This window comes from Triturus cristatus, chromosome 1_2 (assembly GCF_964204655.1).
Source record: "Triturus cristatus chromosome 1_2, aTriCri1.1, whole genome shotgun sequence".
Lineage (NCBI taxonomy): Eukaryota > Metazoa > Chordata > Amphibia > Caudata > Salamandridae > Triturus > Triturus cristatus.
Genome location: NC_140580.1, coordinates 762,227,891 through 762,254,472, shown reverse-complemented (window position 1 = coordinate 762,254,472; position 26,582 = coordinate 762,227,891).

The window sequence follows — 26,582 nt, the reverse complement described above, 5'->3', positions numbered from 1 at the left end:
GATCCATAGTGACTCCCTTGAATGACCTAACTTCTAATAAAATGCCCAAGAAAGTTCAGTGGACAGTCAGCTGTCAAAAGGAATTTGATGACCTAAAGCAGGCCATGTGCACTGCTCCCATTCTGCAAAGTACTAACTACTACTAGAATTCATGACCGCCAGAGAGAAACGTTGGTCAGCTATTGAGAGGGTGGCCTTTGCTGTGGTTTGGGCTCTGAAGAAGTTGAGGTCATACTTGTTTGGCACTCACCTCATTGTTCAGACAGACCATAAGCCCCTCTTATGACTAAAACAGATGAAGGGTGAAAACCCCAAACTTTTGAGGTGGTCCATTTCCCTACAGAGGATGGACTATACAGTGGAACACAGACCTAGGAGTAACCATGCCAATGCAGATGGACTCTCCAGATATTTCCACTTAGAACATGAAGACTCAACTGGTCAAGGTTAGTTTAATGTCCTTACGTTTGGGGGGGGGGGGGTTGTGTAGGAGAGTAGAATCTTATAGTTACTCCCACTTTTTGCTGATGTTTCACTGTTTTTCGACTTTAGTCTGGCTGGGGCCCTGCTAATCAGGACCCCCGCCTAGCTGCTTCCTCTCTAAAATGATTCCCAGTACTTTAGGTACCCTCCATATTGGATTCTGGGGTACCCTTACAAGTCCCTAGTATATGGTATACTATGTACCCAAGGCATAGGTACCCCAGAGGCCTACCAGGGTCTGCAGCATGTATTATACCACCCCTGGGAAACCTTCCAAAATGACACCACAGGACTGCTACTGCAGCCTGGGTAAGGTGGTGCATGCACCCCTTACTGAGATATAGGTTCACTATATCTCTCAATATCACTGCACATATAAACCTATCAGTCACCCCTATGGCAGGCCATACTAATTCTGAAGGCAGGGTGCTGGGTTTTATGTGAGAGGGTGCCCATGCATGAGCAGAGCCCCTCTGCAGCCATCGGAACCTTTATTCCATGGTTGTTTGCGATTCAGCCAAACCATATACTCTTAAGTGCATTATAACCAAACGGTAAATGCTAACTTTGGAATGGCTGCACGGAAACATGTCGTGTTTGGTGTCAAACACCTTGGAATCAGTAATTGTGTGGGAGTATGATCCCACCCTTCTAGAGGGAGAGACACGACAGCACCGGTATACCCGGTACCAGCTAACAGAGCCCTGGCATCACAAAATGGATGCTGCCAGCCACAGACACGAGTATGCCCTCCTGCTGCTGGACAAAACTCCATCAAGGGAGGCCTGGACAATAGGTTTCCTGTCACAGGGAGGTGTCACCCCCTCCCAGACAGCCTTTAGTGTATTGGGGCTGGGTGGGTGCACTCCAAGAGTGCTTTGAAGTTCAGCACTGGGGGCACATTTGGTGTCCCTGTGCATAGTACAGTTCAAACCGGTTGCAGTGGCTACCAGCCCCTGCTCTGGCATGAAACTGGACAAAGGAAATGGGTGTAGCCACCCCTCTTTCCTGACCCTCCCATAGGTGGGTCCCCAGAGAATGTCCAACTCCTTCCTTGGGTATAAAGAAGGAACCCCTGACTACAGGACTTTAGATTACACCTGGACGAAACTCTGATACTGAATCCTGGAACTTCTACGATCTACATTGAACTAGATGACTGAAGAATCTCCCTTGGAGTAAAGGAGTTACTCCCGTGCAAGGCAGGCACCAAAGACGCATCTATCCGGTTTGCATCTCCGAAGCTCCCACCGGACTCCAAAGAAATTTGCAACATGGGAGGTGGGTTTCCGTGGTCTCTGAGGTCGATCTGTGCACTCAGCAATTCTGAGGCCTGTATTCCTCGTGGAAGATTGTGCAACCCGAACCCCTGGACACCACGACCATTTGCAGAAGCATCAGCTTTCCAGTGACTCCTGCAGCTGAGCTTTGGATTACTTGTAGCACTGATCCCGAGCAGCATTTGCACCAAAGATTGCCTGCTTACACTCCACAACTGTTCCATGAGCTGGCCCTTTGTGTTTTCTCTCAAGGTCCCTTCGCGATCCCCAGTCTGTCGACTGGTGGGTCTCTGTGAAGGCAACTTTACTTCTAATTGGGCTTACCTGGTTGCTCTAGATGTGCCCTGACTCTCCATTGCTTGGGGAGTCCCCAGTACCTTGCTGGTCTACACCGAAGCATCTTTTCTCTTCCTGCGTGGGTTGCTGTTGCCAAGGCTTGTTGGGCCCAATCCGGGCCCCATCACTGCAGCACTTGACATCCTTTGTGGGACAGCTCGAATCCAGCTCCTGGTTGTCGTCGACGCCTCCTGGTCCTCGTGGCTGCAGAGTCAAGCTTCACCTCTTCGCACCTGAAACACCTGACATCGGTGGGCATTCGTCTATCGTGCCCCTGGTCACTGGCAAGTGACCCACACCCTGTCCCCTCTGCTTTCAGGTTCTTCTAATCTTCAATTCAGGCGTGGATCACACCGGACACTTCTCTCCTTCCCGACAGCAGCACTTTGCAGAAGATCGCCATTGAAATCAACGATTCCCGACACCATTTGACACCTATGCACCTGGCTTTCCTGGGTGAGGTAACTCGAGTACTCCGGTGCTCCCATGGGTGCTGGCCCTAGAACTCCCTAAGTCTAAAGGGGTTTGCTCAAAGTCCTCCTTTAAGTGTCCTTAACTTCTAAAATTCCAACCGCGACTTTCCCATGGAATAGTAAGGGGCTCGCGCCTGTGTTCTCACACTGCACGCGTCCCGCGTGGGTCTCCTGTGTCACTACCTTGGGTGGTTCCTTGGGGTCCCAGCGATTCTACGTGCTCTAGGCACTCTGTCCAGCCAAGTTGTGGTTCTTATACCACTTATATGGTTTGGTCCGTCCCTAGGGCCCATTGTATATTGTGCTATTTACTGTCGTTTTAGAACTATATTATTGTGTGCTTTGGTCTCTAACTTCATAAAGAGGTTAGTAGAGGGGGGGCGTGGCCAAGATGGCGGCTTGAGCAGACGTGTTGTTCTGTCTCTCCCGCCGACAGCCCAGCATAGCACCGGCGATTGGCCGTATTTAGCTGGCGGACACCTACGGCCTTGAACCTGCGGGTGCCGGACGACGTGGCGGGCGCCACGAGACAAATATTCCGGCGTGGGTCTGGCTCTCTGTGCCTGATCACATGGTGCGGAGAGCGGACCCAAGAGAGGGCGGCCTGGGCTCGAGGAGGCACGGCCTTGCAGCAGCGGCGGCTGAGCATAGACGCCCGGGGCTGGCCTTCCGCATCGTGGGCCCCAGAGAAGAGGTCTGACGGGACAGGCTGAGTTGCCGGCCCTCACTGTTCAGAGAGCGTGGGGGGTCTCGCCCACCCCCGAGCAGCAGCAACAGCGGGTGAATACCTCGTGTGACGGACCCGGGGGAGGTAAACTGCCAGCCCGCCACCTCGAGGCAGCTTTGCGGAGACTCCCGGACTTGGTTGAAGGTTCCGCGTTCATGATGGGACCCTCCCGCCCCAACACCTGACAGGCAAGTGACCGCCCTAGGTAAGAGAGCCGCCGTAGGCGCCAGCTACGAGGGATCGGGTGGCGAAGGGCGAGGACCGGCGGCAGAAGGCCTGAAGACCACTGCACCAGGCTTGGATCTTGGCAGCTCCTGCACCGGGACAGGGGGGCCAGCCCATGTTCAGCACCTGGGGGCCGGCAGACTTCACGCACGCTTGGTGAACTCCAAGAGGCCTGTAGACTCCCTGGAGGCCCTCTACACAGCGGCGAGGTCGGGGCCTACCATTTTGCGACATGGCCTACCGGCGGGTTGCAGTTCCGGCAGCCGGTTGGGGACGCCCGCGTGGTGGGCAGCATCGAGGAGACTCGCGGTGGGGATCGCCACCGGGGGGTGCAGTGCTGCGGCACCCAGGGCTCTCTAGAGGAGGACTTGACGCTACTGGGCCCTGGGGGCAGGCCTTGGGAATCACCGCACCTTGTCGGCCTACTACAGTGGAGGTATCTGGAGGAGCGTCAGCACGGGGACCACTGAGGGGGCCGCATTTGTGATCGTGGGGTCCTCCGAGCACCTGACAACGAGAGCAGACGAGAGGTACTGGGGCCACACGCACCGAAGGACACCTGGTGCGCCGTCGTGGGGACAGAGCCCGCCAGTTCGCCCCGGTGGCCAGTGAGTCGCCCTAGCACCTGCCTGTCGGAGCCTGCCACCGATCCCCGAATAAGAAATACTGCACCCACAACGCACCGGAGCCCATCCTTGCACCACTCCGCCCCGGGTGGGTTCGCGCGACGCCCGCCACCACCTGTGCCGGGCGCCGGCTGGGACACAGCATGTCTTCCTCCTGAGGGCGCAGAGAGAAAACCCTCAAAGACCTCTTCGCGAAAGCCCAGGGCGACCACCAAATGGGCGACACTACAACTGGCTCTGAGCAGCCCATGCTCACGGGTGGAGACAATAATGAGCTGATCACAAAAGCCTTCTTGGAATCTCTATTCGTCACACTGCAAGAGGACCTACAAACCCACAAACGGGACCTTACAACCGAAATCAAAGATGTCTGCAGGGAGATGGACAGCATCGGAGAGAAGGTTGCCGAGCTGGAGGACAAGGGTGACGGGAGAGACACGGAACTGGCGATACTCCAACAGGAGGTTATTCGAATCCATGATCAACAAGTGGACCTCCAGTTGCATCTTGAAGACCTGGAGAGCCGGTCTCGTCGCCATAACGTCAGGATTCGGGGAGTGAAGATCGGCGAGGAGGCAGTCAATATCTTTAAGTATGCCAGGGAGCTCTTCAATCACATTCTGGGCAGACCTCTGGAAACCGACCTTCGTCTGGACAGGCCACACAGGGTGGGCCCACCACGACCGGCGACGCCCCGCCGTCCGACATTCTGGTCTGTGTTCAAGACTTTCGAACCAAAGAAGACATACTGCAGAAAGCTCGGCAGATGCACCCCATAACTTTTCGCGGTCAGTCCCCTGTTCTTTACCAAGATTTGGCAGCACTCACTCTACAGAAAAGGAGAACTTTTAAACCTATCACAGCGTACCTCCGACAATGCAACATCTCCTACAGCTGGAGTCACCCCTTCCGCCTGGTGTTTCGCATGGATGGCAAACTTTATCAACTGCGCTCTCTCTTGGAGGCCTGCCGCCTGCTCGGTGTGGACCACCCGACGGAGTACAGCGGGGATGAGGCCCCCCTCAAGTCAAGTCACAGAAGGTGCAAGACCCCGCTGGCGGCAACAGGGCCGGTGGTGCGGTCCGAGGCGACCCCCTCCCGCTGAAATATCACAAGGACAGAAAGCAGCTCTTGAGACCCTACCGGCGGAACTTGCGAAGACACAGCAGGGCTGATATACACTGGGTCTACTGCTTTTTCTGATGTGTCCCCTTCTGTAGCTGGCTGTTGGTGGGGGGAGGGAGGGCTGTCCTTGGCCACGACATTCCCTCCATGGAAGTGTTTTCCCGTTCACCGGCGGATGCTGGACTTCGATTCGATTCCTCCCTTTTTCCCTTTTTAGTTCTACTCCTTGCAGATGGACTCCATGTAGACATTTGGTTTGGGATGTTGTTTTTTAGGGATTTTGGGGTTCCTTGTTCACCCTTTTTAACTTGTAGCATTGATCGGCGTAGAGAATACTTCTTGGTACCTCATCCACCCTACATACATAGGGCAATGGACTCAGGCGCTCGTCCATGGCTGCCCACTCTCACTTGGGTACATGACTCCCACCACACTTAGAATACTCACCTTGAATGTGAGGGGTCTTAACAACCCTGTCAAACGTAAGGCTGTCCTCTCCTGCTTAGAAAATACCGAGGCGGACATATGCCTACTCCAAGAAACTCATTTAATGACGAAGGACTGCCACCGCCTCAAGTCCCCTAGGTTCCCGGCCCAGCTGTTTTCCTGAGGCCCCTCCAAATCAGCCGGGGTGGCCATTCTGGTCACCCGGCGGTTTCGGGGAGAAATTCTTCATAAGGAAGCTGAAATCCAAGGGCGGCTCCTCACCTATTGTTTTGCGCTAGGGGGCTTCACGTTTTCCATTGGCTCCGTTTATGGCCCTAACGAAGGACAGGAAGGGTTCTTACACACAGTGCTCACTGAGGCGACGGCTACAACTGAACAAAGGATTCTTCTGGGGGTCGACCTGAACATTGTCTTCGATAACACCGCAGACAGATCATGTCAACGCACTAACCAGACAGGCGCATTATCCACAACAGGTCTGACCCAATTGCATGACTTAGGCCTCATTGACATGTGGCGCTGCTTCCATCCCCATAGTCGCGAATACTCCTATTATTCTAACGCGCACAAAATATACGACAGATTAGATTACCTGCTGGCATCCACCTCCTTGTATGCCATGGCAACAGACGTGGAGATGGGGGTAGCCTCCCTGTCTGAACATACTCCAGGCATCGGCACCTTTGCTCTCCCCCCTATGCAGCGTCCCCCGAGGGTATAGTGCCTCCGCAACACCCTCCTACACCGCACGGCAGTAGTAGAACAGGTACAGCGCTCCATAAAAGACTACCTCTCTCATAACGCGAATTATGACACCTCTCTCTCCACACAATGGGCAGCACTTAAAGCGGTTATACGCGGGGAACTGGTTGCCATCTCAACAGCGGACAATGTAGAACGCAAGCGTAAGCGGGATGATCTTACCCATAAAACTAAGGAACTAGAACAGATACATCAGTGCACCGGGTTTGGTGCCAACTTAAAGCAATGCGGCAACAGCTCGCCGACCTCGACCAGGACAGAGCAGAGTTTGCAGCCCTCCGGCTGTGACACACATACTACACTGGATGGGATAGGTGTGGTCGCCTTCTCGCCCATAAACTACGTGAGACCCGCAAGAAACAGGGGGTCAGGGAGATTCAATGGGGGAATGGGAGTCGGGTGTCTGAGGATTCTGAGATTGCTGAGGCGTTCCGGGACTTCTATGCCCGCCTTTATGCCAGCTCCTCTCTGTCCTTGGCGGACAGTGCCGCCTTTCTCACGTCCGATGACTTGCCCACCCTGACGAAAACCCCGGCTGATCACCCGGACCGTGACATCAGGATGGAGGAGGTCATTGCAGCTATCTCCCGACTCAAACCTGCCAAGGCCCGCGGGCCCGACAGCTTTTCCGCCGTATTTTATAAAACCTTCTGTACCCTGCTGGCCCCAGTGTTAACTAAACATTTTAACTTGTTTGCTGAACCCGGTGCGATCCCAGCAGAGATGCTCGAAGCCTCCATTGTGGTCATTCCGAAGCCAGGGAAGGACAAGACCACCTGCGGAGCCTACCACCCCATATCCCTCCTCAACATTGACCTCAAGTTATACACGGGGATACTAGCTGCCCGCCTCTCGCCTTATATGCCCGCCTTATATGCCAGAGCTGATCGACCCGGACCAGGCAGGGTTTATCCCCCAACATCAGACAAGGGATAACACAAAACGAGTCCTTCATCTCATTGAGAAGGCCTCCCGAATGCAAGGGGAATATATGATGCTCACCATTGATGCAGAGAAGGCCTTCAATCGGGTCCATTGGCCATACTTGGAACAAGTCCATGCTCAGGTGGGGTTGGGGGAGAAGTTTAGGACTTTCATCCTCAACTGCTACAAGTTCCCAACAGCTATAGTTCGGCACACGTCATCTCGATTCCCCATAGAGAGAGGTACGCGACAGGGATGCCCCCTGTCGCCGCTCCTCTTTGCATTTTATATGGAGCCATTGGTCCACCGTCTCCGATCTCACCCTGAGGTCACCGGGATCAAATTCGGAGGCTACACTCATACGGTCAGCCTGTATGCTGACGACGTCCTGATCTCATTATCAAACCCACTCTTAGCATTACCAGCATGCTTAGCAGAACTAGAAATCTTTGCACTTGTATCCGGGTTCAAGGTAAATATTGACAAATCGGTGGCACTTGACATCTCCCTCATGCCCACAACTCGTTCGCATCTTCAAGACCGTCACTCCATTCAATGGACAGACGGCGCAATCCCATATCTGGGGATCCAGCTAGCTCCTTCCCTGTCAGACACGGTTGCCATTAATTATGCACGGCTGCGGCAGTAAATTCGTAAGGAACTGACCCAATGGAAGCATTACCCACTCTCCTGGCTCGGTAAAGTTGCAGTGGTCAAGATGACCGTCCTTCCTCAGATCCTATACTTGTTCCACACCTTACCACTCCGACCTCCACCGGGGTGGATCAAACAGATGCAATCTAAACTCGCGTGATTTATTTGGAATGGCCGCAATCTGAGGATGAAGCAGGCACTGACGATGCTCCCCCCGGAGAGAGGGGGTCTTGGAGTCCACGATCTCCTGCTCTACTTCCAAGCGACCCAGCTGCGCCACCTGGTTGAGTGGTGCCAACTGGAATCCGAGAAACACTGGTTGTTTCAAGACCAGGCAGTGGCAGCCAGACCCATACAGAGCAGCCCCTTCCTTCGGAGAGCCCATAGACCACCCAACCTTTACGCGTCCACATTACCCAGGTCATTCTCGAAACATAGGACCATGTTTGCATTAAACACAATCTCACCTCCTTTCCCCTCGCCATTTACCCCACTGCTCGAGAATCCCGACTTCCAACCGGGCATGGATGCAGCTGCCTTCACTCGGTGGCGATCCTCAGGATGTCACTCGTTGGGCCACCTATTTGACTTTGACGGTGTTATACCGTTCCACCAACTTAAATTGGATTATGGACTCCCTGAAACTGAATGGCTCCGATATTACCAGATCCGACACTGGGTCCTTCACACCCAGGTGAAGCCATTCGCCTGCAGGCTCCTGACTCCTTTTGAGAAGTGGCTTATCACTCGCACCTCTGACAAAAAACTCACCTCGGATCTATACAAAATGCTAATAGCCCGAAATACACACCTGTATAGTGCTAGCCGTGGAGATGGGAAAGAGAATTGGGCAGAACACTTACTCACAAAGAATGGGAGGGTGTATATTACAGGGCCCGCCACTCGCCGTATCACATGGGGCTGACAGAAACCCTTACCAAATTCGCTACCTACTGGTATTATACCCCGGAACGGCTTCACTTGATAGATCCCACTCAAGACGCTACTTGCTGGCGGGGCTGTGGGAAGGCAGCATATTAGTACACCTACTCTGGGACTGCACACACCTCCAGGCATATTGGAGTCAGGTACTGGATGAAGTCGACAAACACTTCGACACACAAATACCTCGCTTCCTCGCTTATGTCCTTTTGAGCCTTCCTAACCCCTTGACTTACCCGCTCAAATTCCGACGAGGCCGGCTGATGGCAATAGCGCTGGGCTCGGCAGTACAAAATATGCTAACCCATTGGCGCACCTCACATTCCCCTACCTTCACGGGCTGGTTACACCGTCTGTGGCAGTCCTAGGGATGGAGAAGCTGACGTTGACGATAGCAGGGAAGGGCTCTGTTATATCTATATCCTAATGTCCTAATCCCACGTTGGACAAGCTTTGGCAACCCTTTTTGTCCCTTCTCTCCTCTGAATTCAGGGAAATCACCTGTCCAAGATATCTCCGCCTCCTGCAACTCTCTGATCCCCAAAAGACCGAGAAGTAAGGCCTATGCTCCAACCGCAAGACTCACACACTGAACATATTTCTTTCTATGGTGGACAAGGAACGGGGTGGGGGGCAGGGTTACGATAACTTTTCTTTACGATACGTTATGTTTTGTTTCATTTATTACGTTCCTCGTCTGCTATGGCCACTCAGCTATGTTTGTACCCAATGAGACAATGGCTGTGTTTCAGCTCTTGTATCATGGAACGTATTGTATGTCGATAAAATTCAATAAAAGATTTAAACCATAAAGAGGTTTGTAGAGAGTGTTTAGGAATAAATACATATATTTTATATATATATACCTTGTGTGGTTCTCCTTTCATTTAGTAATTCAAAAGGTTATAATCTGGTAAACCAAGCTGCTTTACACTACTTCAAGACTTAGCCTGAAGGCAGCTCTCCATAGCTACCACTAGGATAGCTTTCAATAAAGGTTGTCTTTAAACCTATCATCAATAAGGGTTGTTTGGACTGGAGCAAGCTGCCCACTATAACTAGTGAACAGCATATGCCAGGCCAACTTCTCACAGTAATTATTTAGACCTTTTGCACATCATTTTAATCACTTGGTTTTACGATTCATCTATATACATACGTGGCTATTTAACAAATCATGATGAATGAAAGTATATATGGATATCTGGTCATGTGACGATTAAGAATTGAGCCCCCTAGGTCCTTACTCAACATGAACTGTTGTTGTGACCCAATCGGAATCAAGTATGTAATCTCTACTATAATGATAAACCCAATTGGCCAAGTTTAAGATTTAATACGTGATAAACAAATATGGCTTGAATATTTGCACAATAGTTCAGAAAGCCGACCAATATTCATATTTTTTTAATAGATGTGAGAAATCAAAATTAAGTTAAAAAAAGAGAAAAATAATATCAGGAACATATATGTATTTTGCACACCTATGCAGTCAGCACTTTTAGGCACCATGCACTTATATATTATTATTTCAGCACGTATACCACTTTAAGAAGGACAATTGAGTTTACATAGTACATCAAATGACAAAAATGTAAATATTTTAGACTATTTATGGTATTTATTAATGGGTATGTCATCCTGGCCAATATGAAACATATACATGGGGTAGCATTGCTAAATGCATTATGCAGTAATAATTGCTAAGTACATTCTTTTTGCCAATGTGCAATATGATTTAAATTTGTGTATATTTATTTAATTATTTATATATGGTTATTTATATACGGTTATTTACAATACATGCCAGGTCGCTCTTATATACATGTAATAATGTCTATCAATGAATTAACTGAATCAGAATGATGTACAGCCTGGTGAAGGAACCAAATTCTGTCTGCTATGTCCTTAGCAAATAATGTCATGTGACACATTTTAGTTGTTTTTAACGGAGTTAACCGCAGGGTGTTTCATTATGTGATCAAGGTCACGTGCCGTGACTGAAACGCATTGTGATATGGAGGAGTGAGGTAAAATCAATTTTTGCACTGCAATTTAAGTGGAGTTTGTGCCTGTGTGTTTGTCCGCTGGGAAAGCGGAAGGGCTTTTGTATTTGTGTGTGTATATATATATATATGGCTGTGCTTGTGAGCAGACAATAAAACAGATTTTAAGCACAAAATTGTGGTCCGAGCTCCTACCTGCAGCGGTGAAACGAGTGCGAGAAGAGGAGTTGAAGTTATATATATATATATATATATATATATATATATATATATATATATATATATATATATCTTCAAAGTGCCTGCTTACTCAATACAAACAGGCTCCAACAGGCTCAGGTTTTCACTTTGAGACGGTTTATTATGGCTCACAAAGGTTACACGTTTCAACCGCAGCCGCGGTCTTTCTTAAATATAAATATATATATATATATATATATATATGCACACACACACACACATGAACAAAAAATCCAGCTCCCACAAAGAAACCTCCATGGAAGAAGGCTCAGACACGAGGTGGTTCAGGATTCGGCATCAATTTAATGAATCAAGTCTTTTATAAAGTGTGTTGTTAAAAAAAAACGGCTTAGCGATTCATTCCCAATCCCAGGCACAAGAGACGCGTTTCGGCCTACACGGAGGCCTTTGTCAATCTAGTTTGGCGCCATTAATCAAGCACATTATATAGCCCTTCCCCCTGGACCTCATAATGGACATAGAAAACACATTCTCGTGTATGCAGTCATCATAAAGCCCGAATAATGCATATGTGTGTGGTGTACTGCTTGATGTCTGCAGCATATCAAGTAAAACATAACGTAAACATATTAAATATTTCACGAAATGTATAAATTCAACTGATGGGAAATCCCATTATAGCAGACAGCGTAAGTTATAAACAACATATGTGCATTACATCTCACCACAGTTGGAGTTTTGTAGGCATATAAAATCTGCAGCCAAACTCGTAATCCTGTGTAGCCTATATCAAGTATTTTGAATAAAATATACTTAAAAGTCCATGCTGCCAAACATTGCGGTTTATATCAAATACCAATCACCTTAGTCCCAAAGAGCTCACCCGAGCTGATAACATGTCCGCTCAATACGACCTCTGACCTCAGCTGCAATTGTTGAAAATGATGCCTGCCTTTGTTCTGATATCTCGAAAGACACCGGATGGTAACAGTCTTACCTCGGGGTCACATTATCCAACATAGAGTATATTTCTTAACTCAATGTAAATACTCGAGCCTATGCATCAAACCCCTCGGGACTACCGGTCCCATAATGCCACAAAATAGACAGTTACTTTCGCAGGCAATAGTCAGTTAATGTTGTTTATGCTGGGTCAGAGTTATTTAGGGCCCGATTCACAGAACTAACTTAAGACAACATCCTAAACTTACTACCATTTTGGTATTCACAGAAGGCACTTACTCATTTTGGTAATCACAGAAGGCACTTACTCATTTCAGTATTCACAGAAGTTAGGACTCCTAACTTTAGGACTCCTAAATGCCTTCTGTGAATACCGAAAGTCTTAAAATGAGGATTTTTCTCAGTTTAGTAGTAGTAAAGTTAGGACTCCTAACTAGGACTCCTAAAGGCCTTCTGTGAATATCGAATGTCTTAAAATTAGGATTTTTCTCAATTTAGTAGTAGTAAAAGTTTGGACTACTAACTTTAGGACTCCTAAATGCCTTCTGTGAATACCGAAAGTCGTAAAGTTAGGATTTTTCTCAGTTTAGGAGTAGTAAAGTTAGGAGTCCTAACTTTACTACTCCTAAACTGAGAAAAATCCTAACTTTACGACTTTCGGTATTCACAGAAGGCATTTAGGAGTCCTAAAGTTAGGACTCCTAACTTCTGTGAATACCAAAATGAGTAAGTGCCTTCTGTGAATACCAAACTGGTAGTAATTTAGGATTTTGTCTTAAGTTAGTTCTGTGAATCGGGCCCTGGGTGAATAAAAACCGGGACAGAGGCAAATGTCAGTATATCACCATTCCCAGGCAGCATGAATGTAGTTCAAATCAGGCATAAACTCGGGGTAGAGGGAGACCCCTTGACAAAAATGATGATAATGCCGGAACCACCTCACCGCATCAGCATTGGCGTGAGCAGTGCCCAGTCACCGGAAGGTGGCAGTTTTCTGGGCAAGGCATTTCTTGTAGCAGGAACACAGCATCCCATGCTGGCAGTCACGTAAACCGCCCCGCTAAGAGACCCAGATATAAGAGATACACATATGTATACACATATATATGTGTATATTGTTAGAAACATTTTAAATTAGAAAATAAATAAAAATTCATAGTTTATTGTTTTAATTAAATATGTGCATATATATATATATATATATATATAGATTATGTATGTGTGTTTACATTTTTTTAATTATGTTTATTTATTATATTTGTTCAAATGTATATTAAATCCACTTTATTTTTTAAATTATTTTTATTATTTAATATATTTAATAGTTAATATATATATTGATATTTTGTAGTTTTAACATAGATATTTTTTTCCTGATGTTTTTGTACTTACCTGTTTAAGTATAGGGAGTCGATAATTTAGCATTCTATATTTTTTCATTGATATTTTTTACTTCTATATTTTTTACATCGATATTATATTCGGGAATCCCGAAAGACAGGTACTGCCTCTGTGACTGCAGGATCTTTATGTAGAAATACGAGTCTTTCAAGTCTAATGACAGCATCCAGTCCTGTTCTTCTAGCGCCAAAAGCACCTGGCAGAGGAAAGCATCCTGAACTTCTCTTTGCTGAGATAAAGGTTCAAGATCCTGATGTCTAAGATTAAACGGAGACCACAATTTTGGGGGGGAATCAAAAAGTACCAACAGTAGCACCCCGGCCCAATGTCCTGTCATGACCCAAACTCCACTCCTCCTTTTCCCAACAGTGGAGCAACCTTCTGCTCTAAAATATGTAGATGCTCATCCTTCTGCAAGCCCAAGCTTCACTCAACGAGTCTTGAACCATCAAATGGGAGGTCTATTAATGTGTTCTGGGTGTTAGAAGAGAATCCAGAAGTCCTCTGTCAAGCATGGCATCTCACAGAAATCAAGGAACCCATAGTTCTTGCTACTGAATCAACCATGGCAAGTCCCAACTGGACCATATGTTTCGAAGCTGCCTAACCATCAGAGACTTATGCTGACAAACTACTTTGTAAGTGACCTGGGGGATTGGCCTTATCCAACATAGTATGAGCAAAACAGCCTAACAAACAGGTGGCTTTTATTGCCAAACGTCTAGCTGGTAATATCTTTTTAGCAACAGCTTCTAGTTTTTAGACCCCCCTATCAATTTTAATACTTGCTTTTGGCACGATAAATTGTGATATTATGATGTACATTGGGTGTTGTTTTTATTTTTTTCTGAATACTTTCATGGTTGTTTCATACATACCGAATAAAGTTTCTTGAACTGCACTGAACTGACCCCCTATCAGGAAAATATGCTGGGAAAACACCCAGAGAGAATGCCTGAACAACAAGATTCTCTGGAGAAGGATGTCTGGATAAGAAGATTGGTTTGCCAGGAGCAGGCCTATACTTTCTGGCGATGTTCCAGTGTACAAAAAGGGCAGTAGAGGGTCTATCCCAGCTGATAGAACTTGGTCTAATAGAGCCTCATTGAAAGGCAAAAGAGAGTCACCTGTGCGTGAGGCAGTCTGGAGAACCTCCGCTAGAAAATTGGATTTTATCTCAGTAGAAGGGAGAGGTAACTTGACTGACTTTTTAACAACCATATGATAACCAAATAATTGGAAGGCTACTTCAGGAGTTAAAGGACCAGATGGATTCAACATGTCCAATTCCGGGAAAGTATCCAAGCCATTTGCTTCTTTCAAGTCTTGACATTCATCAGGACCTGTAGCAATAAAGTGAGGAACTCCTGTCTCTCCTTCCAAAATAGGATCCTCTGTAGGATTTGCATCAGTACCAAACAAATCATGGGGAGATTCTGCTCTTATATATTGACTCTTCTCCAAAAGTCTTTATTCTTCTCTTCTAAATCTGTGAGTCACTCCTGAAGAAATAGAAAGAGAAGATATTGTCGGTGGCTAAAGCTTGAGCCTTTGTCACTGGGACAGGAGCTGGCGTTAGCTTTGTTGGAAAAACCCGACGTGGCGCTGAGGACACAGGTGTTGGTTGGATGGCAATGGAATCGGTTGTGGAGCCAGTTGCACTAGAGGAGACACATGCTAAGGCATAAAGGGGGCAAAGAACGGTGATAGAAAACTTATAATTGGGAGTCCAAATGGTGCCCCTTCTAAACCTATGGGACCGAATGTGCTCCAAAGAGGACCATAGCCCTTCTAAGATGCTCAAATATAGCATCCAAAAAGTAATCTAGATTCGCACCTGGAGAAGGAAACTCCTTATAGCTCCAGTGAGGTCACTAGGAATGCAGTTGCTGATGTGGACATTGAGTAGGCGCCCTCTGTTGGCATAGACGAGCTATTGCCAAAAAGTTTCCAGGTCCAAAGCGGCATCAGGGGATGGCTCACAAGGTGAGGAGTCAGCAGGTGGAGGTTTCCATCAGTAATGTCTGTTTAAAGTCTCCACCATTGTCTTCTTGGTGTTTGAGATTTAAAAAGTTGTACGGATTCTTTCAAGGTGAATGTAGTTCTGGAATATCCAATCCCTTAACCAACAGGAGAGATACAAAGGTCAATCAGATTTTCTAATTTTATCTGCAGTTCATACAAGACTTCTGTACCATCATTCAACCTATTATCCAGCTGAGTAAGAAAATAATGCCCTTATGTTGGCGAGAAGAATAAGAACAAGAACAAACCTTTCTAAGGCTAAGTGAGCCTTTATCTCTACACCAGTACTGAGAGATACTGATGCAATATTGTCTTTTGTAGTAGAAACTAATGGTTCCTTGTTTGCAGTGTTATCACAATATAAGTTCAACACTTAAGACTAGCATCCTGTAGCTTATTATTTCCATACTCTCTCCAAAACTGAAAATAACTATACTGTCTACAATGGAGAGTTACTAGCAATCAAATGAGAATTCTCGCCTGGATGCATTATCTGGAAGGGGCACACCTTCAGATCACAGTATGGACTAACCATAAGAACCTAGTGTTTCTTACTTCAATGAAGTGTGCCAATACCACACATGTCTGATGGACTCTAATCTTCCCATGATTCAACTCTATAATCACTTACAGGCCAAGAAACAGATGCTCTCTCACATCAAACTGCAGAAGTTGAAATACCCTTCAATCAAGATGAGGCTTCTCTTTGGATAATTATATGGATTAGTCTGCTCAGGGTTTGGTAGCTCAACGTCCTTTTGGGTCCCTGTCGTGGAGTAGCGGGTCCCCCCTGAACACTGGCCCTGATGACCTGGAGGATGACCCTTTACCTCCTAATGTTATGCCCTCTCTTCTTAAACAGCAGTTTTGTCCATACACGGATTCTTCCACGCGCGACGGGAATATCAGCGAGTCCTTTAAGGAAAACGTGTTCCTGAAACCCAGCCCGCCTCCAAGGGTTACGTCATTAATGCCTTCCAATCAATTGCACCCACTGATCAGCTGCCAAGGACGTCATAACCTGGAACTTCCCTACGACTGGGTGGTGTGAGGAAACTCGATAGGACGCCGACTCTTTCGCCGACTGGAACACGTAGCCCTGAATGATGCAACAGCCAGGATCGAGAGGATGACTGCAGCGAAGAGGATGTCAGGACAGGAAGGTCAGAACCTGCTCCTCGACAGATGACAGCATACCCCGTTGCTGCAGAGAGACAAGACCCCTCAAAGACCCCACACAGAAGCCAGCCACGTTCCAGGAGCAGTGTGGCTCTCACAGGTACAAGAACATTTGAGGGGACTAGGTGGGAGGCGGGTATCAAACGCCACTTGACTTATACTGGGGTGGTCTACCCAAATTATAGACTCCTAGTCACTGGTGATGTTTATTTGTGTTAGGTGTAGACATCCCAACACTACCCTCCCGTGTTTCACTCCATTCGCTGAAAAAGGTCACCGACTCCGGCCCCCGTTTTCTGTGTTTTATTTCTGAGACTGGAGATATTTTGTTACATATTGCTAAAACAAATTCATTCCAAATGGTGCAATAAACCTAAAGAAAAGACAGATTTGTTTGAAGAACCTCTTTATTTACAAGCCAATTCCATACACATGGTAGAGAATGAGGGCAACTCGCCATTAGGCGACAATAATGGAAAACTTAATACAGCATTTAATAAAGGGACAAGAAAAGCTGGAATGGGTCCTAAAGAAGCAAATGTCTTCGGCCCAGGCGGACAGAGACTCATTCAAGGACACCATGGCCCAACAAGTCAAATGTATATACAAGGTTGCGGAGGACCAACTTCAATTGACTACCCGTATAAAGACCCCACAACATACTGCAGGGTTCCAAACATCGCCCTCCAAAAATACATACTTGGGGAAGACCCAGATGCCTTCCTCCTAAATGTTGAAAGGGCCGCCAGCGCGTGTGGGTGGCCCATAGCCAAATGCCCTTTTTTCCTGGCTCTTCTCCTTACTGGGGAGACCCAGGTCGCTTATCAGGTCGCCAATGCCGGAGGAAATACTGCCTATACAGAGATCAAATAACTTATTCTGGATTATCTGGGTATGGACGCAGAAGCCTACTGAGTCAAGTTTAGAAAGGAGAGAGGAACTTCCGGCGACAATCCCAAGACTCCCTTCTTCAAGCTAAAGACAGCCACAGACAAGTAGCTAAGACCTCAGGACAACACAAAGGAAGAGATAATGCTCTTATTCATCTAGAGCAGTATTTGGAGGCCCTACCCTTCCCTATCCGACGGTGACTTCGACAACACACGCACTTAAAGGTAGAACAAGCGGTTGACATGGCTACCACCTTCACAAGAGCCCAACCTCGTTCCTTTCCCTGGGATAAGCCATAGGACAGGACCAATACCAGTGAAGCCCGAAAAGAACACCGTCAAACATAATCAGAAACCTATGAGACCCCAACAACATAAGGCCGAGGCTGCTCCTTCCCGTGGACCACAGTGCTTTGAGAGCGGTAACTGGGGATATATTGCCAGGTTCTGTCCCCAAAAGAAAAACTCTGAAGAACTCATGGACATCAGCTATCTTCCTAAATCCGTCCTCTACTCGGAAGAATGTGGGCAAGCTTTTACGGAAGTCTCTGGATCAACGAGAAACAGGTAGAAGCCCTTTTGGATTCAGGCTGTTGGCAGTCTGTAATTCAATCTCACCTAGTGAAGAAAAACCAACTTGTCCCGGGGTCTGAAGTACCAATACACTTTGCCCATGGTGACATACAGGTCTCTGCCCGAGCAGTTATCCCCATTAAAAGTGTCAATGGTTGCAAGTCTAGGATTAGTGTGGGTGTAATGCATACACTGCCAGAAGAAGCCATCATAGGAATAGATAACCCCAACTTTATGGCCCTGTTCAGAGATAGGCTCCGCGCTGAACCCTATTCCTCACACTTACTAACCCAAACCCCATGGTCCTTCAATCGTAACTTCAGGTATGCTCAAACCAATGACCCCACACTCCAGTTTGCATGGCAACAGGCAAAAAAATATATCCCTCTTCAAGTGCATCCCTGCTTTCAGACACAGAATGATCTTCTTTATCGCATAGAGAAAAAGGACGCTCCTCCACATTTGGTGGTTCCAAAGAGCTTTCAGGACCAAGTCCTTCTCTTTGCACACTCACATCTACTCGCAGGTCATAGTGGGACTGATAAAACACGACAGACCATCCTGAAACATTTTTACTGGCCAGGCATCTTTGCCCACATAGTCAGGTACTGTTAGGAATGTGAAGTGTGTCAGAAGAAAAGTACCTATAAACGCCCTGCTGTCCCTGTACAACCTCTTCCTATTATAGGAAAACCCTTTGAGAGGGTTGGTATGGATCTTATAGGCCCCCTGACTAGGTAAAAAAAAAAAGGAACCAATATGCATTAGTTGTCGTGGATTACGCCATCAGGTACCTCGATGGATTTCCCTTAAGAGCCCCTTCTACTACAAACATAGCAGAGAAATTGGTGGAGTACATTTCCAGAGTAGGTTTTTTCAAAGAAATATTAACTGATAAAGGGACCCCTTTGTGTCATGCCTTATGCAACAGGTTTGCAAGATGTTAAGCATATCACACATTAACACCTCTGTTTACCACCCACAAACTGATGGCCTGTGTGAGAGGTATAAAAGAACCTTCAAGCTAACACTAAAGAAAATGCTAGCCAGCGAGGGGAAAGATTGGGATCTACTCCTACCCCTCACTCTTTTTGTCATTCGAAGACAGGTACAGAGCAGCTTGGGGTGCTCCTCTTTTGAGTTGCTGTATGAGCGTCCGCCGAGGACGCTTCTCGAGATGACAAAAGAAACCTGGGAACAAGAAAGGCCTGAGGAAACACAAGATCTCCTAGACTACACTAGGGGTCTAAGATCTTGGTGGGAAAGTTAAGGGAGCTGGCCTATTCTAACTTAGAGAAGGCCCAAAAGAGGCAAAAAGCCTTTTATGACAGGGGGAAGAAGTGGAGACACCTCCAAGTTGGTGATTGGGTCCTGACACACCTTCCCCCTTCTCTGACAAAGGGGAAAACCGAATGGAAGGGACCCTATTCAATAGTGGGGAAAATAGGGCGAACATCGTATCTAGTACAACTACACCCCCAAAAAACCCAAAGGTATTACATCAACATATTTAAAAAATGGATAGGCCCCCTTCCAAAGACAGTCAATCTTATCCAACCCACTCCCCAAAGCAACTCCTCTACACTAGAGCAGTTGGGTATCAATGAAGACTTGACAGCCAAAGAGGCATCCCAACTACAGGAGGTGTTCGGTCCATCCTCTACCATTTTCCCTGACCTACCAGGAAAAACATCTCTTGTAGAACATACAATAACCACTCAGCCAGGAAAAGGCCTTACCTTTATTTAAATGCAGGAGGGAAGATACTAGAAACAGGAGTAGCAGTGTCCCTGCCTTGCCACACTCTTCACTGATGAGCCACAGGGTGGAGGACAGTACATGTCAACCCTAGGACACCACTGAGGAAAGCAATGCAAGGTTATCACTGGTCTACCATTTGTTACCATTTTCAATTAGCAGCTTGACAATGAAATACAGAGTAAACAAATATTAAATATAAATATCACCCGAAGAGAAAAACAAGTGAAACAGCAAAATGAATACACAGAAGAAGTATGTGCAGTCTATTTCTGCAATTGCTATATGTCCATCCAGAGGTGTGCAAGATCCCCTTCCATACCTTTTACTTTGCCACAGTACTTGTTTGGACCCAAAGGTGGATTGCACTCACAAACCATAGGTACACAATTCAGATTTTTCAAAGCCTGGTGGGCAGAAAATCTGGATTTTATCATGGACATGGGTAGTGGAGATTCTCACTACATTTTACTAATGCAATCAAACACAAAACCAAAAGTGTCATAAAACCTTGATCTCCTTGAAGTAATAAATGGCAGGGGTTGAACCATTACTTATATGTGTGCAGACGTTATTTTAAATTTAGATTTAGTGAAATGAGTAATTTATAGGTTTACTATTAACTATAGTTAAAATATGTGTATCATAAAATGTTACATTTATGCTTACTGTGTAAAACACTCTTTTTTCTTCAGGCATCAGAGTCACTGTGTTCATCTAATGTATTCTTTTTTGTTAGCTTACTGTGTGAAGGTCATGTTTGTTTCAATAAATTTGTTGGACTATGATTCTCAGCACCTGTACGGGATAGGAGGCAGAGTAGGAGGATACTCCTTTATTAGATATTGTGAAGGTCGCAATGATAGAAGAATTCAGAATTGTATTATTTGTGAGAAGGAAGCGGACACCAAGTACAGTAGGAACACTGATTTCTGATTTCGGCGGGAACCTGCGAAATGAATCACTTGGATGACATTTCATGTTTTAATTGTATAGGCAAATTTTAGTTAGTAAAGATTTTGCCCCTGTCCTCCTTTGCAAGCGGATGTCCCTTTCTCTCCCTTCCTTGAGACCCGATGCTCTTTATCTTTCTGCTCATAGAGTAACTCACGAGAGCAAGCACATTCCTTCTTTTTTTAATTGGAACCTTCATTTGGTTCTACTTGTGATTTTACATGTGCTGACACCTGCTGCCTCTAGAATTTCCCCCATTCACCCACAACTTTAGCTTAGCATTAGGGTGTTTCCCTTTATGGGATTTTACCTTACATTGTATATGCTATCTTTAATAATGTGTACTTGCATTTGCCGAATTGAATTGCCCAGATTATATTCATGCGTTCTGTAATCAAGAAACTATTGATTTAGGCTTAATTGATTTGATTTGAGATTGTAACTAGACAAATTTGTTAATAAACCTTCACAGTTCCAAAATTACCCTTCTCTGTTGTTCCCATGGGGCAAATTCTTCTTCACTCTCTTTGATATATTGCTGAATAAATGATTTTAACCTCATTTTGAGATAGAGGTCCATCCCAGTGGACACAGCAGAGATTTGAATTTGTGCCATGTTTGCAGTGCGAACATCATCCTTATCCCTCACGCTATCAGATGGTAGCAGGGGATGGTTCTCACTGAGGCTTAAGTAGTCATAATTTACCCCCAAATCTGCCCCAGCTCAGAACCCATACCCGAGGTTCCTATGGCCCTGTTTGGAGAATTGGTGGTGTTCCAGTGTTTTCTGAGGTGTTTGCAATATCCTAGGAGTATGAGTATAGTATGGTTATGCGTCTTTGATTGTGTTGTCGAGTGTTGTGGTGTTTGTGGGTTTTGATGAGCTAGTGTGCTATGTAGTGTGCCAACCATTTTGATTCCAGGAGAGCACCGTGTTGTTGTGTGATTTGTTATACTGCCTTATGTAAATTGCTTATGTTTATTAAGATAAGCAAGCTTGTTTCAGGACTCCTCGAAGTGTAAGCTCTCTAGATAAACTGTCAGAATTCCTGCCACAGCTCACCTCTCTTGACTATCATAATATACCGGCATGACTCATATCATTCTTCCCAACACTTATGAATGAACAAACGTCTTCCACCCTGACTTTTGACCATATTACAGGCTGTTGGTAATAGCTAGCTGCAGCTGGTGTTCCCGTGTCTGTTTGAAAAGGCTTAATAGGTTTTACAAAATGTTTTTCCATGCATATGCAAGATCAGACATCCAGAAAATCCACATGAATAAGCATCAAGCAACCAGCATTTATGACCTCAACATGAACCTTCTGGAAGACAGACCTCATCAAATGAATCCCCTACACCTGTTCCTTGCTATAAGCAATTAGAACGCGACCTTTGTGAACATTCAAAAACACGTTCTAGAAGACAGCCTGATCAAATTAATCATCTGCACCTGTTCCTTGCTGTAAGCAATTAGAACGCGACCTTTGTGAACATTCTAAAGCACCTTCTAGAAGACAGCCTGATCAAGTTAATTATCTGAACCTGTTCCTTGTTACAAACAATTAGAATGTGACCTTTAAGAACGCTCTAAAGCCGTCTTATTTAAAGACCGTCCACTCTCCTCCCCTTCGCTTAGCCGCTTTGCCTGCCACTTACCTGTTTCCTAGCTTCCAGGACTCTGTCCTGCCAGCTCCCTTGATCCTCCTGCTTTGACCTCACTGGAAAGAACGTCCCTCATTCATCTCGCACCTGGATGGAAAAACAAACAAGAAGAAAAGGAGAGACGCATTAACAAAATTGATTTTACTGAGTGCTGAGCTCAGTTCCAACATCGTGCTGCAAACAAAGGTAACTAGTGTTTTTGTTCAACTTGAACATACTGTTGGCAGGGCTCTGCCAGAGAGGTCTTGCGAGAAGCTAACCCTGTCCAAATTTGCTTGTGGTTTGATGCTGAAATCATACACACTACAGTTTCAAGATCTTTGATGAAGGGACCTCTAAGGACTATCTAAATGAAACCAAAACGTCAATAAACCTAAAGGTTGGCTCAGATTTGAAAAGCTTTTGTGAGGTGATACCTTAAGAGATAGAGCTAATACTAGACTAAAGCCTTCTCATTTTTTTGTTTTTAGGTACCATATCTGCCGGTACCATTCATAAGACTGGTGTGAATGCCTGCTGCAGTGTTGCTGTTGAGTAGACAAACAACAGCAGATTTAATTCTACACACTCTCTCCATCCCAAACCCCTTCCCCCTGTGATTTGCCACCTGAGCAGTGTGTCCTCCTGTAAACCGAGGGCAAGTCTCAGGAGGATTCAGGAACTAGCGTCTCCGCCCCATTGGAATCATCTGGGATCCAGATAGGTGGCTTATGACAAAAACGCAGAGTACATTATGTTGTAACTTGTCTGTTAATGCTTGCAGTGTCGGACCATGAAGCGCTATGGCCCGCACATAAGAGATAGGGATGTATTAACTTCTGTGGAAAGGGCTTACTAATTGAGATTGGTGTTGGGTTAATCCTTTTTGTGCAGAGAAGTATCCCTCACTAGTCAGAGTGATTTGCCACTGGTCATGATTTCAGTAGCGGCTGGTGTCAGGGAAAAGTAGTGGGGCAGTGCAGGGGGCCAATAAAAAAACAAAAAATCAAACAACATCGTGACCCATGAGGAGCAGTCCCCTTGGAGCATTACGAAGAGACAGATACTGTCTATTTTAATTGGAATACTGGATTGATATACGTGGAGGCCACAGATGCTAGGCAATACACGGAGAATTGGTTCCCTTAATATATGCGAAACCTACACTTTTTAGAAAATACTGAATTTACCCTCAGGAAGTCAGTGATACACATTACAAACGAAACACTTGTTGGCTGGCTACAGTATTGTTTGGATGTTTACAAGGCTGAGAATAAGACTGGCTAAGGTATCACCTTGGATGTGTTGCAAGATCGAAAATAGGAGCATATCTACAACAGCCTACTTGTGGACATTTATATATTGGACAATTGCTCAGGATGACCGTTCTGTATCTTTTGGAGGCCTTCTCTCTGCTTTGGAAACATTGAGTGGACATTTTCTTATCCTTTTAGCAATTCATAATTGGTCATAATAATTTAGTAATACGATTTTGTGCAGAAGTCAACCCAGCCACCCTTCTATCTTAAACAAAAAATAACTTACCTGCAGCTCACCGCTCTTCTGCTGTGCACAGGATGAGACTCCCAGACTCCCCTAAGGCCAATCCAGATGCTGCTCTCATGCTAATACCCATGAGAGCAGCATCGGTATTGGTCATAGCGGGCTGGTTTTACCCTCAATCGGGGGACAGCCAGCCTGTGCCTGCTGTTGTTCTAAATCCAGCAACGCAGCTGGATTAGAGAGATGTCAGTGTGCATGTCAGTTTGGTCACCCTAAGGTGGCAGGCCAAAAAGGCATACGCACTGACAGCAGTGCCCACCACTCCTCCACCATTCTTCATACGGCTCTGACCCCAAGATTTGGCGCCTGGCGAAAAATAAAATGATAATAAAACTGTTATTATCATTTTATTTTTCGTTTGCCTCTGCCGGCGGGGGGGGAGGGGGGAGGGGGGGGGCGACGCTACTCTGCCATAATGGACGAGCTGCAGCTGCTGCTTACTTTGTGTGTGTGTGATATACCTCTTCTAGTTGTATTCCCCTAGAGTGATTGTGTACTTTGAACTTTCTTTTGTTGGACCAGACAATAGTTTTGTTTTGTATAATTTGCTGTTGCGAAACTGATCACTGTTGAGTGAGAGTTGCTTTGAGGTGCTGTGAGTTGTGTCATAAGGTGCCACACAATTATTGGTCGGTCGGTTGGTGTGTGTCGTGCTGAGATTAGTCGTTATGTCAGAGAGTGCTGTGCTGTGAGCGGACTGTTTCATTGTGTTGCGCTGAGATTTGGAGTTAGTGTTGTTACGTTTTGTTTTGTGATTTGTTGAGACCTCCCAGTTATTTTGATTTACGTTCATTAAATTACGCTGTGTGACTTATCAAGTAAAGATGATTTTATTTTCAAGAAATTAAGGGCTTTATTTAGTGATGATGTGAGCATAGTTGTCATTGAGAGTGAGGAGGCCCATCCCAAGGTTACATTTGCTCATTACATGACAACCAACGTTGGGTTACCATCCCCCTGCCGCCTCAGCACCTTGAGACCATCACGGGTGAATAGTTGCACTTTACCAGACCCTGATTGATTGACTGATTGTATTTGGGCTCAAACAATGACAATAGATCACTGTGAAAGAAGGGTCATTGCTGTTTTCTCCCCATGGTACTTTTCACCTGAGAATAATTGAGAATTTGAGGGGGTTCTATACGAAATGAAGTACCCGCCTAGACCACCCAATATGAAGTCTCCAATGCATGGGAGCATGCAGCACAGGCAAAAGAGAAGGGAAAATAGCAGAATAGGGGCAAAAAGACAGTTAAGAGTTGGATGGAATCAAAGTGGAATGCAAAAAAACAAGCATGGAGGAAGGATATGGTTGAGGGAGTTAGGCTGTATCCTGTTTTAACTAGTGGAAGAACATGGAGAAAGAAAGCCGAAGAGGCTGATAGTGACTCCAGTGCAGTGATGGCATTTTAGAGGGTTTATTGACTTCTCGACTACCCCTATAAAAATGTAGTTCAACAAGCTGGGGTAGTCAACCATCTATGGGATTTCCCACCGCTTGCAGTTATAGGTGCTGATCAGAGCCTCCTCGATGGGGGAGTGCCTGGTACCCTTACACCTTCACAGTTAACCCCTGTTCTACTCCCAGATCCGCAATTAGCACCTATTCCACTTCTAGTTCACCAGGTAATGCAATGATTCCTATACTAGTTCCACTGACAGTGTCCTGAATAATGCTACTGTTGTTGCAACACCTGTCTCAACTACAATCACTACAACCACGGTTGTGTCTGAGATGGCTACCTTTGCAGAGATGGGAGCAAGGCTTGAACAAGAGTAACTGCTGTTGTGAGTATGACAAGTGTAGAGATTGATAGTCCCCAAGTCAAGGCCATCAGAGACTGACACCCCTCTAAGAGTGCTAGATGTGGTAAGGGTGAAGGTAGAATTAGAGGAAATCATTATAAGAACTCTTGAGTTGGAGCTTATAGATGGGTACAATGAAGAAGAACTTTTGTTTCTTTGGAAAGAAACATCTAGGCGTGATTGCAAGACACATGAAGCTTTTGAAGGGGTAGCCACAGAGCTTGGGATCGACCTTTCCAAAAATACAACCCTAAGAAAACAAAAAAGGGATTTCATAATTGAAGAAGCACTTAATAACATGAGCAACAAAGGGAACTAGTCAGTAGCATTCAATTGTGGAGCATCACACAGAAGTTTAGTGATAGCTCAGAAAAAGAAAGATGACGAAAAACGTATAGAGGGAAGGATTCTGAGGTCAAAGCTTACCCATTGATTGAGGTATATGGAAGTGCATATGCCTTGGAGTGGTGGTGACCTTTTCACATTTACAAACCAATTTCTCAAGTTGAGAGAGAGTTCTGATCTCTAGAAGACAAGGGTAGACAGGTTTGAGACAATTTCAAAGGTACTTTGGGAGTATTTGAACTCATTCTTTGATATAGTGGTGCCCAAT